The 20466-nt window shown below is 31.7% G+C and overlaps 1 long non-coding RNA gene across 1 annotated transcript; it reads left to right on the plus strand.

Annotated features, from left to right (window-relative positions):
- Nucleotides 1–2546: 2546 nt before the first annotated feature.
- LOC134712758 (uncharacterized) lies at nt 2547–16024 on the plus strand. The gene is made up of 3 exons (XR_010106317.1): nt 2547–2624; nt 14919–15018; nt 15961–16024. It is a non-coding gene; the product is annotated as an uncharacterized LOC134712758 (long non-coding RNA).
- The last annotated feature ends 4442 nt before the right edge of the window (nt 16025–20466 follow it).

Genomic DNA, 20466 nt, shown 5'->3' on the forward strand with positions numbered 1-20466 from the left:
ATTTTAAACTTATTTTTCTCCATTGTCGAAGCATATGATAATAAGAATATAACACGACTGTCATTTTTCATATCATGTATTATCAGTCCTAGTTAAATACCAGCCCTCGAGCCTTCAGCTCATGGGCTGATATTGAACCTCTGACTGATAAAACAATGAATTTCCATGTATTTTGCAGTAAGGAAGACGTAAAATAAAAAACACATGCACAACCAACACGCTAACAACTTGAATATAAAAGCATGCTTACTGTCGGCGTTGATTTTCACTTCATCTTCACGCTTAACATGGACAGCTAGTTCCTACAATATATAAAACTAAAGTGTGGCTATTTTATATAGGATCATATAGATATAGATAATATAGGTGCAGTATGAGTGCCAAGGAGACACCTCTCCATCCAACGGCTCTTTTATATAGATATAGATAGATGTAGTATGAGTGCCAAGGAGACACCTCTCCATATATAGATATAGATAGGTGTAGTATGAGTGCCAATGAGACACCTCTCCATATATAGATATAGATAGATGTAGTATGAGTGCCAATGAGACACCTCTCCATATATAGATATATATAGATGCGGTATGAGTGCCAATGAGACACCTCTCCATCCAAAGGCTCTTTTATATAGATATAGATAGGTGCAGTATGAGTGCCTATGAGACAACTCTCCATCCACAGGCTCTTTTATATAGATATAGATAGGTGCAGTATGAGTGCCAATGAGACACCTCTCCATCCAAGTAACAATTTATAAAGTAAACCACATTTCGATCAAGGTACGGCCTTCAACACGGAGATTTAGCTCACACCGAAAAGCAAGCTATAAAGGGTCTCAACATTACTAGTATAAAAGCATTCAAACGGGAACCCAACGGTCAAATCTATATAAAACCAGAAACGAGAAAAACAGACAAATTTATGACTTAGTACAAGTGCAAACATTTGCAGCGGGATTAAACGTTCTCTAATAACCTGTTTACGTCACAATAATTGTTTTAATTTTGCCTTTAGCAAAAATTCAATACTACATGTTAAATGTACTATGATAAACAGGGTTGCTGTTTCAGGTTAAAAGATACTATCTAGTTATGCGAATACAAGGAGATGCGGATCATTCGTCAATGAGACAGTAACCCAATGAAAATAAATGCGTGGCAGCATTGTAAAGACGCCGTGATTAAAAAGATCTTGTCGTATACTAGATGCATACTTTTCCAAATTTACCTATTATTACGTATTTAGATATATTGATTACAAGTTATATATGACCATTGCGATGTCAACGTTAATGCATTAAGCAAAATAAAACGAATTGTTAACCTAACATTCTGTTTAATTATCATTAATTGAGTTGGCATTTTTAAAACTTTAGTTCTATATAATTTGTTTATAAACTTTAGTTTTATATAATTTTCCTATCAACATTACATAAAAAAATAATTAAAAAAAAATAGTTAAATTTTTCCAGCCTTTGATCTCCTTCTTCCTCCCTCGTACATTTCATTGAGTAATTTTACGACAATAACATATTTTCAATCACTCGATTTATATGTATCGTGTGTGTTTGTATTTTTTATTTTTCAAAATCAAGCTTTCATTGGGGTACAACTTAAACCTAGCTGTTTCGTATTAAGTATTAATAACTAATATAACGTGTAGATTTTCGATCGTCTTTAATATATATAGCAGCAAAAAATCCTGGGATGGAAAGGTCAATACCAAATTTAAACTCATACAGACAATGTATATTGTCAACATATTTCAGATCAAAATACATTCAGACATACAAATAAGATAATTTTTAAAACGCTGTGAAAATGATCGTAAATTTGTTTAAGCGTTCAGTGCAAAAATTAGGTCTAATTCCAGAACAATATCCGATAATTAACAAATTAAGGCGGTTTAATCATCGTTTCGGCACATGCCATTGGTTATTTAACTAAGAAGTTAATATGTTAAAATAGATAACTGCTTTTTATATGGAACAAGTTGTTCAGTTATACTATATACGATTTATATTTAAAAAAAGACTATCCATATGATCTTTCCTTTTGACATCAGTCATCTGTATATATAACAGTTTTGCGTTTTAAGTTTCTATACTCCCTAACCTTCTATGAATAGTTCGCTCGATCACAAAATAATAACTCTCATATTTAAAGCTAATTCTCTCTTCTATATTATACCATTTTATTTGCCCAAGTAGCTCGACTGCTTAGAATTGTCCTTTTTTTGAAAATCATGACTGCTAGGAATTTTCCTATTTTTAAAAGTATGATTTCGAAAAGTTACTCGGAAAAGCCCATTCTTTGTAAAAAAAAAATGTACACACTGAATGTATGTTTGCTTAATCAAAGCAAAGGAAACATTGCCAACTTTTCAAATCGAAACCTGATAAGTTTTAAACAAATAAAGGTTATTTGCACATAAATAAAAAAAACCAATTAAAGGAATTTAATAGTTGGCACTGTTCTAAATCAGAACTGATAATTAAGTTCAAATATAATAATATAATAATAATATATCCTTTATCATTCAACAAATTTGGTACAGGACAGCAAACATGGATTTCGTATTATTTATAATTGGTATATCTTCGTTGATAATAAATGTGAAAGGTAGGTTAAATTGAACAAAATGATAATTTCATATGAAATGTATTTCCATCCTTTTCTCATGAACTTAAAACCTTTCTGTATTCCTATTTGTTTGCTGTTGAATTTACTCTTACTTTCCAAGTATGGATGAAAGGACGACAATTTTGAAAAATGAAAGAAAATTATCAATAAATTTCAAAGGTAGTTCGTGCAACCTTTACCGCCACAAAATTAGTTTAACAAATACATCGGCTTTCTAAAATTTCAGCGGTGTATGCATATTTTCTATAAAGTTTGAACAAAGCTGTGACGGCGTGCTCAAAATTAAATACAGTTGTAAAATGTGCTTTTAAAAATTGTCTATACAACCATGTTGAAAATATGTTTTACATAGGAAGTTTTTGTTATGATAAAAGGATGAATGCTCTCCATTACATTCACATTATTAATAAGGTTATCAACATTGAAACTATAAACTATGAAACGAACATAGAGAACACAACAAAATTGTGTGCAACTTTTTTATATCAAATGTACATGGAGCATGAACTACATTTTCTAACCTAAAGTTCAGCATATCTTTCTGTATTTTAGTGTAATAACTTTTGTTGGATTCAAACTATCACGTCATACATATTCACCGCAAAACTAAATTCAAAAAAGGCAATGATGGATTAGTTCGGAATGCAGTTTTTTTATGTGTATGAAGTGGTAATTTGGTAGGAAAAATATGTAATTGCAAGTGGATATGCCAAATGTGCTAAATAAAGGCAACAGTAGTATACCGCTGTTCAAAACTCATAAATCCATGGACAAAAAACAAAATCGGGGCAACAAACCAAAACCGAGGGAAACGCATTAAATATAAGAGGAGAACAACGACACAACACCGAAACGCAACAGCACACAGAAACGGACCAAGCAACAGACAATACACCACGAGAATAACAAATATAACATCAAAACCAAATACATGAATATGGGATAGACAAGTACCGTGCCACGTCTTATCTCAAAAATAAGAGAAAACAGAAACGACTCAACGTTAACATGCAACACACACACAGAAACGAACAATATTATAACAATGGCCATCTTCCTGACTTGGTACAGGACACTTTTAAAGGGGAATAAAAGTGGTGGGTTGAACCTGGTTTTAAGGCATGCCAAACCTCGCACTTTAATGGCACAGTTAAATATAACATTGAAATGAAAACAAAATATTACAGGACTACAATACAAATAAAAAGCAGAACATATTAGACAAAGAAAAGCATGATTAATAGATAACAAAAAGCATCAGGTTTAAAATTCAATACGCCAAAAACGCGTCTAGTCCACACGAGACTCACCAGTGACGAAAAAAATACAAAATTGTACAGCACTGAAGATCAAAAGTTGAAAAGGTTTTGCCAAATACGGCATTGTTTGTATGCCCAGGATAAGAACATTCATATTATTTAAAACAATTCACACTATTGCAAACAGTAAATTTTAACAAATGAATATGAAAGAGATATACATAATGAAACTGAAGTAAAAACTAATTACAGAAAACTAAACCCGAATACATAACGCCTAGATCGAAAGTGAAAAAAGTACAAAGTTGTACAGCACTGAAGATCAAAAGTTGAAAAGGTTTTGCTAAATACGGCATTGTATTATGCCCGGGATAAGAACACTATTATATAGAACGATTCATGCTATTGCAAACAGTAAATTTTAACAAATGAATGTGAAAGATATATTCATAATGAAACTAAAGTATTAACTTATTACAGAAAACTAAACCCGAATACATGATGCCAAGTTCAATACAGCATAGACACACCAGAATCAGTCCAGGCGTTAACGCAATTAAAAAAAATGACGTCACATACGATGGCGAAAAGGCAAACGTTATGCTACATTTGAATTAAAAAAAATTAGAAACAGCATGACGTCACACATGAATCCTGGTACTTTTGATAACTATGAAAAACTATAATTTAAAAGTGAGCTAGAATTAGGATTGTTTTAAGATTATATTAAAACTAAATACTGATAATTCATTAAAACAAAATGCATATTGCAATACTTATTAATAGCAATTAACTGTAATATATATATGTCCAGTTTGTTATGAATCCAACTTCAAACGTAATTAATCGTACAAAATTAAATATAATTAATAAAGGCGGTGATTAATTTTTCTATCCGTAACACCTAAATATAATAAAAAGACGTCAACACATTTGACAAAATGAGAAGATGAGAATTACAAATATAACATTAAACATATAAACTAAATACATGAATTTGGGATAAACAAGTACAAAAACACGTCTTATAGTAATACGAATTCACATACAGCAAAACAGTCACAATCGGGAATAAGTCACGTTTTTTGTAATTAAAAGATAAGACGACATAATGACAAACCACAATCTACCATGTGGTAAAAATGTCCTTAGCTAGTTTGGTTAAAGAGACATCATATGGATCAGAGGTTTAACAAAATCTGAAAAATCTGAATGATTTGATTGTCCAAGCTCACTGGTATTATAGAGATAATCGTAACTGCAATTACGATTATCTCAATATGGCGACGGTAGATATAGGTAAAATCGTTACAGTCATTTTGCTCAAATGTAGCATGTTTTTGTCACTAGTTACTCAGCTGCAAGGTTGTTCTATACCATTTCATCATATTTGAATCGTAACGTTGCACTGGAATTGTCTAAGCGCTTTGAAAATTGCCGTTGAAAAAATCGAGATGATAATCGTAACTTGGAAAAATAGATAATCGTAATTATGATATTAAAAAATGAGAAGATAATCGTAACTGGATAGTGTTTTATTGATATTGACACTTAAAACGTATATCTGATAGCATATGATGAAATTATGGTGATGAATTAATCACGTTTCAACATCTTATGACATATCATTTTGTGCATATATAATTATTAATGGTTCTAACAGCTACATACTATATTATATCATAAAATTGGAAGGGTGAACAAGCTTCAAGAAATTTGGATATGGGAAAACACGAACTATGTTAACACACAGATTACTCCCAAGAACAAGGAATGTCACAAAATATTGGAATGAGCGAAGAGGCAATTTTAAAGGAAGTTATGATATTTGGCAATACTTGTCAGGGAAACGCATGTGTCATCCTACATCAGATTTGCGATTAATAAAATTGAGAATGGAAATGGGGAATGTATCAAAGAGACAACAACCCGATCATAGAAAAAATAACAGCAGAATGTCACCAACAGGTCTCAAATTTCGCAGGAAATTCCCACACCCGGAGGCGTCCTTCAGCTGGCCATGAGACTGTTGAAGAACATTGCTTTATTCTGAATAAAAACATAGTAAATATAGTAAATATTGTTTTAAATCATTTAATGCAGGTGGCTATATATGTGCTATTTCAATTTTCCCCCCGGGAAGAGACTGCTGGTTCAATTCTAGCCCATACCCTTTATCCATAATGCAGTAGAAAAGACGTTTAGTATTCGCCAGAGACAGTTTGACGAGAAATTAAAAACAACAGTTTTGCACTTTTGGGATATGGGATATTGCTAATCACCCTCCATGTTCTCCCAAAAAAAAACTACCTTAAAAGCGCACATAACATTGAAACTTTGAAAACAATTAGAAAATCTACTTACCACAATACCTGAATCGACAGCTGCTTCATTGTCAATTTCTTGAACAGGTACATGTATATATTAAAAGGTTATGCGTATTGTTGTCTGTAATAAGGGCATTTAAAATAAAAAGACGTAAAAAAATGAAAAATCAACTTGTCGAAATTTTTATTTCTAGAGTTATTTTGAATACCTCTATTGTAGACCTGTTTGTAAATAAAAAGTGCAATCTAAATACTCTTTGAAATGATATCATTTTCATTATGTATGAACTGTTTCGTAGGGGACATTTGTCCACTACAAAACTGCTTTTAAACGCACATCTTATTGCATTTTAATGTCTCCTATAGACATTCCAGTTTGTTTTACTGTATAAAATAAAAAGATCTCATTTTTCTGAACGTGAGAACAATTTTTATCGATAAATATAAGACAGTACTTCACATATGAACGTACAACTTATGTTACGTAGTGGACATTTTGATGAGTGCCGTAGTGGACAAAACCGTTTCGATCGTAGTGGACAAAAAGTTTCGTAGTTGACATCAACCCTATTCTATGTTGATAACATTCTGAAAAAAACATGAAACTAAGCCTTGTTATTTGTTTTGCACGAATAGAATTGAAAAAAATAAAATCTCCAATACTTGTTTCGTAGGTGACCGTTTTGTAGTGGACATATTTACAAGTTTTTTTCCTCCACGATCTCTAAATTGCAATAGTAACAAGAAAGATTATATTCATCAAAACACGTACTAAGCTGTATGATTTTGTTTTATAATTTTAAAACCAGATACTGAAGGAGATTTGAACCGTTTTGAAGTGGACATTAACAAAAATCGGTATCACTCTGGTCCATTTGATGTGCTCTTTTTTGTCAACAATTAAACTGCCGTTATTAAAACACCAATTCTTTTGTAAGACCCTTATGTTTATATCTCTTGCAAATATTGAGCATGAATGTTGAATAGGGCGTCTAGGGAAATGCCATTTGGTTATTTTGAATCATTCAGGAATCAATGGCTTATTAGTCCCTCTAAAAATAGTATGTTTCTTTGCTTAAAAAGTGTTAAATCTAATTCCATGTACTGACTGCACAAAAAATTACTTGTAAAGATCAAACACATTTTTTTTAAATGGCTGGGACAAGAAGTCACGGTTTTGTAGAAAAACGCCAATAAATCGAGAGATATATAAGTAAATGTCTTAGATATTAACCGGTAAGTTTCTTCATTTATTTTTATTTTCCGTTAATGTCATCAATTAACTGTACATATGCATTTTAATACACACAATACCATTGAAATGCTGAAAGTTACATTTAATATTTTTCAGTTACTTTTATCCGATAAAGAAATTACGATTATCAAACAAGAAAAATTCCATAGAGTTACGATTATCATCCCGATTTTTTCAACGGCAATTTTCAAAGCGCTTAGACAATTCCAGTGCACCGTTACGATTCAACTATGATGTAATGGTATAGAAAAACCTTGCAGCTGAGTAACTAGTGACAAAAACATGCTACATTTGAGAAAAATGACTGTAAAGATTTTACCTATATTTGCCGTCGCCATATTGGGATAATCGTAATTGCAGTTACGATTATCTCTTCAATACCAGTGAAGCTGAACACCTAATTTGTTTAAATGTTTTCATGTTAAAATTTAAAGAAATGACATTGTGGAAGCTATATTTTGAAAAGTGTTCACGACGTATTTATTATTCAAACGCTCATTTGTACTATTAAACTGAGCTTAGCAAATATTTATATAATTTTTTAAATCGTCCCTTGCATTTAATAAAATAAAATCCGATTGTGTGTACTAATACAAATGATGCTCAGATGTAGTTCCCTTGTAATTGATTGGTTGTTTTTCTTGACTGACGGTAATGCCTCAAGGGATTCATGTGTATACACTAAGTTACTATATAATAACATTATACTAGTTGCAGTTAAAAAAAAGTGAAAATTGGTACAACTTCTCTTAGGTTATGGTGCTTTAATCACTTACTTTGCACAATATTGAGTTGTACTGAAACTCAAATGATCATACATGTTGTACTTGAAGAAATAGAAGAAAAAAAAAATATTTTCTAATGACACTTTTTCTGCCCTTCATGTCGTTCTTCTCTTTTGTGATCCATTGCGCAAATGTACGGCAGTCACACTATAAATGTATACATATTGTATATGTCTGTACTTTTACTTTTTAAAAATTACACTTTCTTTTGAGTACAACTTAAACCTAGCTGTTTCGTATCCAGAATTGATAATGTGTAGATGCAATGTTTGATCGTCATTTCTTTATATAGTATCAGAAAACTTCGGGTTGGGTAGGTCAAAACCAATATAAAAATCATACATACAATTTGTATTGTTGAAAAAATATTTCAGTTTCAATTCCATTAAACATTAAGAAAAAGTTTTGTTTTTCAAAGTATTTAGAGCAAACAATATCCCAAAACGTTTGTTTAAGTGTTTAGAGCAAACATTTGGTCGAATTTCCGAACAATATCTCAAAACACCAAATAGTAACCGGTACAATCATCGTTTCAGCAAATGATATTGGTGTTTCAACATAGAAACGGATAGTTTTCATTTGAAACAAGCCTATTAATTATATGGAAAACTGACATGGGGGATTCAATCCGGACGTTACTCTGTTGATTCGGATAGTTTTTCATTCGGAACAAGTCAATTAATTATATTGACAACTGACATGGGGATTCAATCCGGAAGTTTATCTGTTGATATGGATATGTTTTCATTTGGAACAAGTCGTTCAACTATACCTTATACGATTAACGTGAAAGAAACACCAATATGGATAAGAGCTTTCTTTTTAAATAAGTGTTCAGTATACTAGTTAATAACAGTTTTGCGTTTGTTGTTGGCATAGCTAACCTTTAAAAGAAGAATAGTTCTATATAGAATGTTCTAAACGTTATAATGTACATATTGTAAACAATAAATGTACCAGAGTCTATAAGCAAGTATAGAAACATGTCATTTAACGAACTATTGCCTTTTACAATCTAGATTTATTGATGACCTGTTTACGGAAATGCGTGAAATAGTTGTCTCAATTATCGCTTGAAATTGATTAAAAATTATTTAATAGATATATTACACATTATTGCTATACTTCAGCAAAAAAGAAGTTCTTGAACAAGAAATTACAACGTTACTTTTATACTACTGGCATTCCTGACTTAATATATGCATCTCTGAAATAATAATTTTTCATGAAACATTTAAATAATCTACTAGGCACATTTTTTTTTTTGTAATCCGATAAACGTTTTATTTACTCGTATTTGTAGTAGCTTCAAAATTAACTTTTGTCACGTCTCTGACGGCTATTCCAATATTGTGCATCTTGTGCACCGTAATCTTTAGCATTTCATTTATTCATGAAATACATGTGTTTTACAGACCAATCTGTATAAAAAGCGATAGTGTACAACGAAATGGAAGGATACAATTTAGCAGTGGGAATGTTGCGGAAATTAAAATAACACATACACTTTAAAAACTTTTTCTTGTGAGTTGACTGATATAAATATACAGATTGTGAAAGTGTTCAGTGCCAAAATTAGGTAGAATATTCCACCATTTCCCGATGATCAACACATTAAGGCGGATCAATCAACGTTCCGGCAAATGCCATTGGTTCCTAAACCAGGAAGTTACTATGTTAATTTTGATAGTTGATTTGCATATGGAAAAAGTCGTTCAGTTGTACTATTTTAAAAGAAACAACACTATAAATAAGATCTTTCTTTTTTAAATCAGTGATCTGTATATATAACATTTTTCGCCTTTAGTTTGTTTAGCTCACATTTAGAATAAAAATAAACGATATTGAATGTTCTTAAACAATAACTGTCTACATATCTTTACGCAAGGATGGTAAAACTCATTTAACGAACCATTGTCCTTTACAAACTACATTTATTGCTGACCTGTTTTCGAAAATGCATGAAATAATTGTTACAATTATGACTTGAAATTGAAAAAAACATTCATTAAATAATAAAATGTGTTGCTATACTCTATTGATAAAGACTCTTCCAAAAGGAAAGTGGTTGAACCATAAATTGCAACGCATAACTAATAATACAGACATTTCAGAGAAAATACCTGTAGCTTTGAGACAAAGTTAATAATATACAATGAAGGTATATGTAATGAAGAAGTTTAAGATTAATCTTCTTCTCCTGAAACATATCTGAACAATTTATAATTTGTTTTTTGTATGCTCATAAACGTTTTGTGAACTCGTATTTTTCATTAGCTTCAAAATAAAAAAAAAGTATCTGTTAGTTTCGCATATCTCTGAAAGCTCTTCCAATAAAGTACATCGTGTGCACTGGAATCTTAAGCCTGCTTGAAGACTAAAACGGACTGAAACGGATATCTACGTTCTTGTTAGGCTTATTAAGGTTTACTACGTTTTTTTTTATACGTGGTCAAATTTTTCACACGATAAAAAATTGTCAATGAAATGCAAGTACTACTACGTGTAACTACGGCTACAATTCGAAACTCTACGGATTAATTCGAATTGCCATGAAGGATGACGGGTCGTATCTGTAGCTAATTAGTCTGTCATCAAATCCGTGAATGTGTGACCTAGGCATTAAATAAATTCATTTTTTTAGAATTTAGGCGGTGAATGCATATTTTCTAAATTGTTGACAGCGCTTTTGTTTCAATACATTTATAAGCTGTAAATATTAATCTTTTTACATCTCTTGGTCGAAATGTGCCTGTATATTAGTCTCCAGATGTATCACCAGCTAAGTTGTCAAATCGATGCTTATAGATAATGGCATGTCTTTGTATATACAAAGAAATAATTCAGAAAATAAGGACTTTTTCTTCTAAGGCATTGTTGACTAAGTTCCTATTGGTCATATTGCTGATCAGTTATTCTATTAATCTATAATATCATTTTTCATTAGAGATTACCATTTGTATTAATTATACATTGTATATAGAGCATTTTTAAGTTTAGGGATATGATGCTAAAAACATTTTAGTGTGACAGAAAAAAAATTCACGATTTCGTTTTTATTAGGAATATAGATAGTTTAATTTCCTATTGCAACCAGCTTAGTTGATAATGTGACTTACGTTGTAATAACATACTAGTAATAGATAAACAGCAAACTTAAAGGTACAAGTGGATGACGAAACGTTGTGCATATTGACAGAAAGGCAGCAGAGATATTTTCTTATGCCTTTTCTTATAAGTTGATATAAAAAAATATCTATATTATTAAACGAGAAGACCTCATTTTGTGTGTCGCTTCTCTTCTTTCCACAATAAGTTAATAATCATGTCTCTGTGTCATATAGGTACCATGCATTGTTGCATTTGTCATCCATTCTGATGATTATTCAGATTGAGTTATTTTGGGAGTAAGATGAAAAAAGGCGTCCAGATATTGTTTCCGTCATAGAAGAAGACACTTGGAATATACGTATGTTCCAGAAGCTTCAGACCACAATTAATTCCCTTTGTTCGTGGTCTTGGCATAGAGCTCCCAATTATCATATGGGTCATGCTTCCTAAGTATTCTGTCTACTGTTTTCTTTGAAATGTTTTCTATTTAAAGGTGTCATATCAGTTGCATATATATTGAAATAAAAAAAAACATGTGAAAAAAATATTGTTGAAAGCGGGAGTAGTGATTTGACCAAAATGAAAGTATGGTAGAAATTAGCCTTAGTCATTTGTACAAGATTCAAATCCTACCATTGACATGTTTATACGGGTCTCAAATATATTTCCTCCCCATTTTTGTCCTGAATATCATAAATAATAATATAATGCAATAATTGTTCACTATATTATATTCTATTAGAATAACAATGCTTTATTAGCAGTTACCTTTATTTCATGTTGAAGCGGTGCAAATGTTTTAATTTGATTTGACTTTTTTTTTTAAATGCATTGTAGCAAATGGTAAGAATAGTTGTGTTCTGAGTTTTGAACACGAAACAATGGAATTTAACAGAAAGGAAAACAAATAAAGGACTTTTGAAAAGGGCATAACATTGAGATTAATAGAAAATAGAAAAGGGGGAGGACCGATATAAATTGTATCTATGACTTTAAATACCTTTCCTGAAATTCTCCAGTATTTTTTTTTTAACTTTCCTCCTACAACAGTTACAGTTTACATACTTTAACCGACACTCTAAATGCACGCGATTTTGCGGGTGTGTTCTAGTAAGATTGCTATGTACACATATTTTGAGTAAGATACATAATGATTTAAATCGTTGCTGGCATTTAATTAAATAAATCTGCAAGGGTTTTATTTTTGTTCACAAAGTTTCTATATCGTAAATTAAATATATTGCAGTTAAAGAAAACAGAAAAATGATATAAATTTTCTGAGATTATGGTGCTTTGATCTCTTGCTTTTCAGAATCTTGAGTTGTACTGAAACGCGATTGATCATCCGTTTTGTACTGTAAAAAATAAGATAAATAAAAATATTATTAATGCTACTTTTCAAATCTTAAACTTCTTCTATCTTGTTATCCATTGAGCAGTTACATAAATGCAATAACTCGATACAATTATAAATATCATGGGTGTTTGTATTTTTATTTTTTCAAAATTACGCTTTCTTTTGAATACAACTTGAACCTGTTTCGTTTCCAGACTTGAGAACGTATACAAGACATTTTCGATAGTCAGGACTATATAAAGCAACCGATGGTTTGGGATGGAATGGTCAATAATACATTAATTTCATACAAACAATTAGTATTGTGAAAACATAGTTTAGTTTAAGATTTGATTAAAGCATTAAAATAATAGAAGACTTTTTTCTATCACTGTGAACGTTTTTTTCGAATGAGTTTTCATTATTGTCAAAAAATTGTGTTTTATGTGTTCAGTGCAACAATTGGGTCGCTTTGTCGAACAATACCCGATATTTAAAAAAAAATGTGTGGTTCAATCATCGTTCCGGCAAATGCCATTGTTTTTTCAACCAGGAAGTTACAATTTTTAAATTTAAAGCTGACTTACATATGGCACATATCGTTCAATTATACTTCATACGATTTACGAAACCACACTGTCAATAAGATCTTTCTTTTTGAAACCAGTGACCTGTATATATAACAGTTTTAGTTTGTATAGCTCACCTTTAGAATAAATATAAACCACATTAAATGTTCTTATTGTTCCAACGTATATTCTTAACAATAACTGTCTACATATCTTTACGCAAGGATGGTAAAACGTCATATAACGAACCATTGTCCTTTACACACTAGATAAATTGCTGACCTGTTTTCGAAAATGAATGAAATAATTGTTACAATTATCGCTTGAAATTGATCAAAAGCATTCACTAGATATATAAAACGTTGTTTATTCTTTATCGATAAAGACACTTTTGACATAAAGTGGTAGGTTGAACCTGAAATTACCACGTTAAACTTATATCTCTGAGACAAAGTTAATAATATACTAGTAATGAAGATGTGAAAATTAATATATGTTTTTCTCATGACCATTTGTTTTTGTATGCTCATTAACGTTTTGTGAACTCGTATTTGCATAAGATTCCAAAATCGATGATTATCTGGTGGTCTCGTATATCTCTGAATTACATTATAATAGTGTGCATCGTGTACATGCGCACTGAAATCTTTAGCATGATCTATTCATTAAATACATGTGTTTTACAGACCAATCCGTATAAAATCGATGGTATAAAACGGAACGGACGGAAAAGAATGGGGTAGTGGGTATGTTGAAAAACAATCAGCATTATTTTTCACACAAACACAAAAATATATGGGGAGAGTTGGGTAGAATAATAAATAAATAAACTTAAGTTTACCAGCTTTGAGATATGTGAAAATTTCATCTTTTCAATTGTCATCATCTATTTCTCAGGAGCAACATAACTTCATTCCCATAGTTGACGTTTTCATATATCAATTTAAATATTGGGCTCGTGTATGTTTACACCATTCCTACTCCTGACAAAATTTGCTTTCCTTTCGTAGATGTGATCAGAGGCAGGTCGTTGGTAAATGCGTATGGTCTTCAAATCTACTGCAGTACATGATTGTTTACTCTCCTCTTTAAAAATCAAAACATGGTTTTGGATAAAGTATATAAACTTTCACAGTGTCTCTTAAACAGGGAATCGTATTTTAAGATAAAAACTATTCTGTGGTTAAAACTTTAACCAAGGTCCGAAACTGGGATTCATTTAACGAAGGATTTAACAAAGGGTGCCACCTGACCACGTTTAAGTTTCACCAACGATTGACCTCAATAAAACAACGACTAGCAGATACTGATAATTTAATCATAAACCAATCTAACGAATGGTTAAAAGCTCTAATACAAATACATTTTTTCAATGTGTTGAGTTAATCTTATAATGTACGAAATGTCAAATACATTATTGATAGCACAGTCCGTTATATATTAAGAAAATATACTGCCAAAGACAGTTTAATTTCAATTAATTCCACAATGAAAAATATTCCAATGCATAACAAGCAATTAGACGGCTTCACATTCAATGTTATGAAAGTAACTCACTTTGTGGTTAGCCTCAAATTGCGTCCAAGATGACGTCTGTACGAAATGTTCATAGGTTTTACTGTGTTTTACAGGTCAGTCGTGTTACTATGACTACCATCATTGTACAGGATATGATTGGTGCTGCCCTGATAGTTACGTCTGTACTGGGTCATCAACCTGTTTATCTATTCGGTGAGTACTGTAATTACTGAAGTTTTTTTTAGAAAGTATTTTAATCGATTGAAAGGGCATTAGCTGTCAACTACATAATCAGTGACTTCACACAAATTATCATATTTAATCTATAACATAACATGCTTCATAAACATGTTTAACCCCGCCGCAATTTTGCGCCTGTCCCAAGTCAGGAGCCCCTGGCCTTTGTTATATTATTGTTCGTTTCGGTGTGTGTTGCATTAATGTTGTGTCGTTTGTTTTCTCTTATTTTTTAGATATTAAGATAAGACGTGGCAAGGTACTTGTTTATTCCAAATTCATGTATTTGGTTTAGATGTTATATGTGTTATTCCCGTGGGATTTTGACTGGTGCTTGGTCCGTTTCTGTGTGTATTGCGTTTCGGGGTTGTTTCATTGTTCTCCTCTTATATTTAATGCGTTTCCCTCGGTCTTAGTTTGTTACCCCGATTTTGTTTTTTTGTCCATGGATTTATGAGTTTTGAACAGCCGTATACTACTGTTGCCTTTATTTAGTCTTGTGTGATATTTAATTTTAGTTTCTTGTGTATATTTCGGAGTTTATTATGACGTTCATTATCATTTTTCATGAACTAGTATACATTTGTTATAAGGGGCCAGCCGAAGGACCCCTACAGGTGCAAGAGTTTTTCCGCCTCTTTGAAGACCCATTCGTGGCCTTCGGCTGTTGTCTGCTCTATGTTTTCGGGTTGTTGTCGCTCTGACACATTCCCAATTTCCTTTCTCAATTTATCCACTCTCATAAATAAGAAAAATTCCAAATACCCAATTTTTTTTTTGTAAACAATAACAAATGCATGGGCTCGCAATAATGTTTGTATGACTCGCTCCAAAGAATGTGTTTAATTACATGTTTAGTATTCCAATATTTGCACCAGTGTGTATATTTGCCTTACGTGGAATATATTCTGTTTTCAGAGCAATAGTCGGAATATGTATTGGAGGTTTATTTGGTCTGGCTATTTTCATGGCCTGCATATATTACAGCTGCAAAAGTAAGTTTATATTAGGTATTAAAGCATCATTGAAAGTTTAAATACTCGTTTTGACACCACTGGGTCGATGCCACTGCTGGTGGACGTTTCGTCCCCGAGGGTATCACCAGCCCAGTAGTCAGCACTTCGGTGTTGACATGAATATCAATTATATGGTCATTTTTTGTAAATTTTCTGTTTACTAAACTTTGAATTTTTTGAAAACTAAGGATTTTCTTACCCCAGGAGTAGATTACCTTAGCCGTATTTGGCACAACTTTTTGGAATTTTGGATCCTCAATGCTCTTCAACTTTGTATTTATTTGACTTTTTAACTATTTTGATCTGAGCGTCACTGATGAGTCTTATGTAGACGAAACGCGCGTCTGGCGTATAAAATTATAATCCTGGTAATTTTGATAACTATTTACACCACTGGGTCGATGCCACTGCTGGTGGACGTTTCGTCCCCGAGGGTATCACCAGCCCAGTAGTCATCACTTCGGTGTTGACATGAATATCAATTATATGGTCATTTTTTGTAAATTTTCTGTTTACTAAACTTTGAATTTTCGAAAACTAAGGATTTTCTTACCCCAGGAGTTGATTACCTTAGCCGTATTTGGCACAACTTTTTGGAATTTTGGATCCTCAATGCTCTTCAACTTTGTATTTATTTGACTTTTTAACTATTTTGATCTGAGCGTCACTGATGAGTCTTATGTAGACGAAACGCGCGTCTGGCGTATAAAATTATAATCCTGGTAATTTTGATAACTATTTACACCACTGGGTCGATGCCACTGCTGGTGGACGTTTCGTCCCCAAGGGTATCACCAGCCCAGTAGTCAGCACTTCGGTGTTGACATGAATATCAATTATATGGTCATTTTTTGTAAATTTTCTGTTTACTAAACTTTGAATTTTTCGAAAACTAAGGATTTTCTTACCCCAGGAGTAGATTACCTTAGCCGTATTTGGCACAACTTTTTGGAATTTTTGATCCTCAATGCTCTTCAACTTTGTATTTATTTGACTTTTTAACTATTTTGATCTGAGCGTCACTGATGAGTCTTATGTAGACGAAACGCGCGTCTGGCGTATAAAATTATAATCCTGGTAATTTTGATAACTATTTGATCTACTTAGAGAAAGACAATATATAATGTTTGATAAAGAAATCAGAATAGATGGCACAAATTAGTGATTATCAAAGTAACTTCGCATGTGTTTACGTGAAACTAAACACATTCATTCATTTGCAATCAAACTTGTGATTCATTTTGAGAGTAACGCCGACTAAGCGCTAAAACTGGTAGTGCATATATCGTGGACATATTTACTATCATATGAGGAATAACCTTGAGTTTAAGGGTAGCACATAAATAAGTTCTGTTTTTAACAATGTTAGATGATTGTCACAATGTTGTAAGTATAAATAATAAAAATATGGGTTGAGTGCCAGTGTAACAACTCTCCATTTAGGTACCATTGTATAACAAGCTAACAAATATAGGTTAAAAAATGGCTTCAACACGGAGCCTACGCTATAATACAAACAGTAAGGTATAAAGGACCCTTATACAAAACATTTATATCACCATGTTTACGTTACTGTGATTTAAGGATTAAATGTTTGCTAGATATTCGGAATCCTCTAGTTTTATCCATGCAATTAAACAATTTCCACTGTCAACCTATACTTTTCTTTTCATAATTTTATTACATATAGTTTAACAAGTCACATTTGAACATCCTATACAATTATTGTATTTTTTTTTATAATTTATGAAAGAAAAGTTATGTCAATGTCAAATATATGAAGCGCCTAGAGGAACATTTTCCCGCTAAATTTTCAATGGTTTATATTAATAAAAAAATAACACAAGGAGTTAAGTTTTTTTTAATTTTCCAATTCCTTTATTAACATACTATCATTTTAAAATAGTCTTTTAAGGTTCATCATAACAAATGGACAAATATGGCCGTATTTTCACCTCAAAAACTACTCTGTATACAGACTTACCTGAATTTGGAAGGTTTTAATGTCTAGCATCCACTAGATATATAAAAGTCCATTTTGTGTTTAAGAAAGATAAAATCTTTCTTGGTTTTTGATGGGCATTTTTTTTCCTTTCTGCAGAAGGTGCAAAAATAAACAAACACCTGAATAACTTTGATACTGTCCACTCACAGCTGACTAAGATAAACTCTTTAGCTCACCTATAGTTGTGAACTACTGTCCATGTCAATTAAGGACAATGAAAACAATACAAATCGGTTTTTTTACCTGAGGGATCATCTCATAGTTGGTCCACAACTAAGTCAATTTTCACACCTTTTGCATGAAGGAAAAAAAATACCCATCAAAATCCAAAAGAGATTTTATCTTTCTGAAACACAAAATGCATTTAACTTTATTATAGGCATTAAAACTTTTCCAACTTTACAGGTAAGTCTAATGCAAATACAGCCAATTTTGTCCGTTTGTTATGATGAACCTTAAAAGTTTGTACTATTCTTGTCAGTTTGTTATGTTATTCTTGTTGATCTGACTAGCAATGCACTTTTTTCATATCCTACATATCTAACAATATGTCCTTGCCTTGTGTTGTACTGTTCTAGATTATAGATGGATTGATCATTTCACATCCTGTTCAATCCCTAACATTAGGAAGTTAACAGTGTAATAGTCAGTGGTAGTCGTTGGTTGCTGTCTGTCGTGTTTTGTTTTTGTGTATAGATTTTAACTGAGATGTTACTTGAAGTATACATCATGCTCTTGCGTCTTGTTTCAAATCTCGTTATTTCTGGGACTTTGATAGCTTCATCATATACCTTATGTTTTTTGTAAATACACTGTAGTTGTTCATACCACACTCATATACTATGAGCGCTTATTCAACTTGAACTTGAATTATCTAAAGAACATATAACACATACAACCTTAATGTGAAAGGATGTTAAAGCCCAAATCAAAGATCTGATATAAACTTGCAAAATTGTTTAACTCCTTTAAACTATATACAATTAATGAACAAAATATGTTTTCACACAGAGTTGGAACTGTTTTGACACATCCAGACGTAAGCACCACAGTAGTTGGACAACACCAGTATGGGGAGCAAGCTTATGGACAACCGCCTGCATACGATCAAACGCAGTACAGTCAACCAAGCGGGTTTGCGCAGCCAGCCTCTGATCCAGTTTATCCACATACTACAGAATAACTGTTGTGCTAAAGCTAGTGTTTCAGAAACTATACGTTTATTATATTTATCAATATTTTATTGTGTGAACTTTCGTTATTGATTTATATACGTTCTCATTTTTCAGTTAGGGGAATTTAAGAATGAAAACCTAATGTAGGCTTTTCAATCATAATTAGTTAGAATAGTAGATTTATTACGAAAAGGGTAAAAATTCCACGCATGATATACACACAAACACCAATGCATGGACATTGTGTGTGTAAATCATGCGCAAATCGAACATAATATAAAGCATACGTAAATCAAATAATCTTTACTTTAAGTATTTTACATTCTCTTGTTTTCAATTTTATTATCAAATTGTTGAATCGTTTACCATATTTTTTCGTAAATTATAAAATTATATTTGTTATTTTTTGTTTACTGGAAAACCCACTTAAATGAATGGCAGTGACTTATAGTTACATGTATTAAATTATAATCCTAGTACCTTTGATAGCTAATTATTACCACTGGTATTCACTCTTTGCTATAGAAAAGGTTGTTTCAATAAAATTGGAAAAAAAGGAATGTGTCAAAGACAACAGCCGACGGCCCCCAGTCTTCAATGCAGCGAGAAACCTTTGCAACTGGACGTCAAACTGTGACATATCGGGAAAAGATGCATTTTTCGACTGATTTTTATCATTCAAACTGATTTAATTTTAAAACGAGTTCATGGACCCCTATTTTTCAAAACGGCATTTTGTTTCAATTTGCAGGGAGATTATGTGACTCAAATTTTATTAAACTGTAAATAAAGGATTTTTTTTAAATTTGATAAACATGCAGTAAAAAATGACGTTTTTTCCTCATTTCATGAACATTTGATAAATATGAGTTATTTCTAAATAAAAAATTGCATATTTTTTAGGATATTTATAAAATACAGAAATTACCGATTATTTAACCCAAAAAGATTTGGGTTTATCTTTTATAACAAAAAAGTTATGTCTATCTTTCGAAAAAGAAATTACGGCCACAAATCTGAATTTTGAGCAAATATACAAAATTTCGACCTCTTTTTACTCAAAAAGTAGCACATGAAGGTATATTTTTTATTACATATTTGATTTAATCAGGTAAAAAATAGCCTATATGCAAATTTTCATGAACTTGTAAATACAGGATCAAAACTGTATCGTATGCCCTTAACGTGTGTCGTAAAGATGTCAACTATTTAGACGTTCATAAATATA

Source organism: Mytilus trossulus, chromosome 3 (assembly GCF_036588685.1).
Source record: "Mytilus trossulus isolate FHL-02 chromosome 3, PNRI_Mtr1.1.1.hap1, whole genome shotgun sequence".
In the NCBI taxonomy this organism is placed as follows: Eukaryota; Metazoa; Mollusca; class Bivalvia; order Mytilida; family Mytilidae; genus Mytilus; species Mytilus trossulus.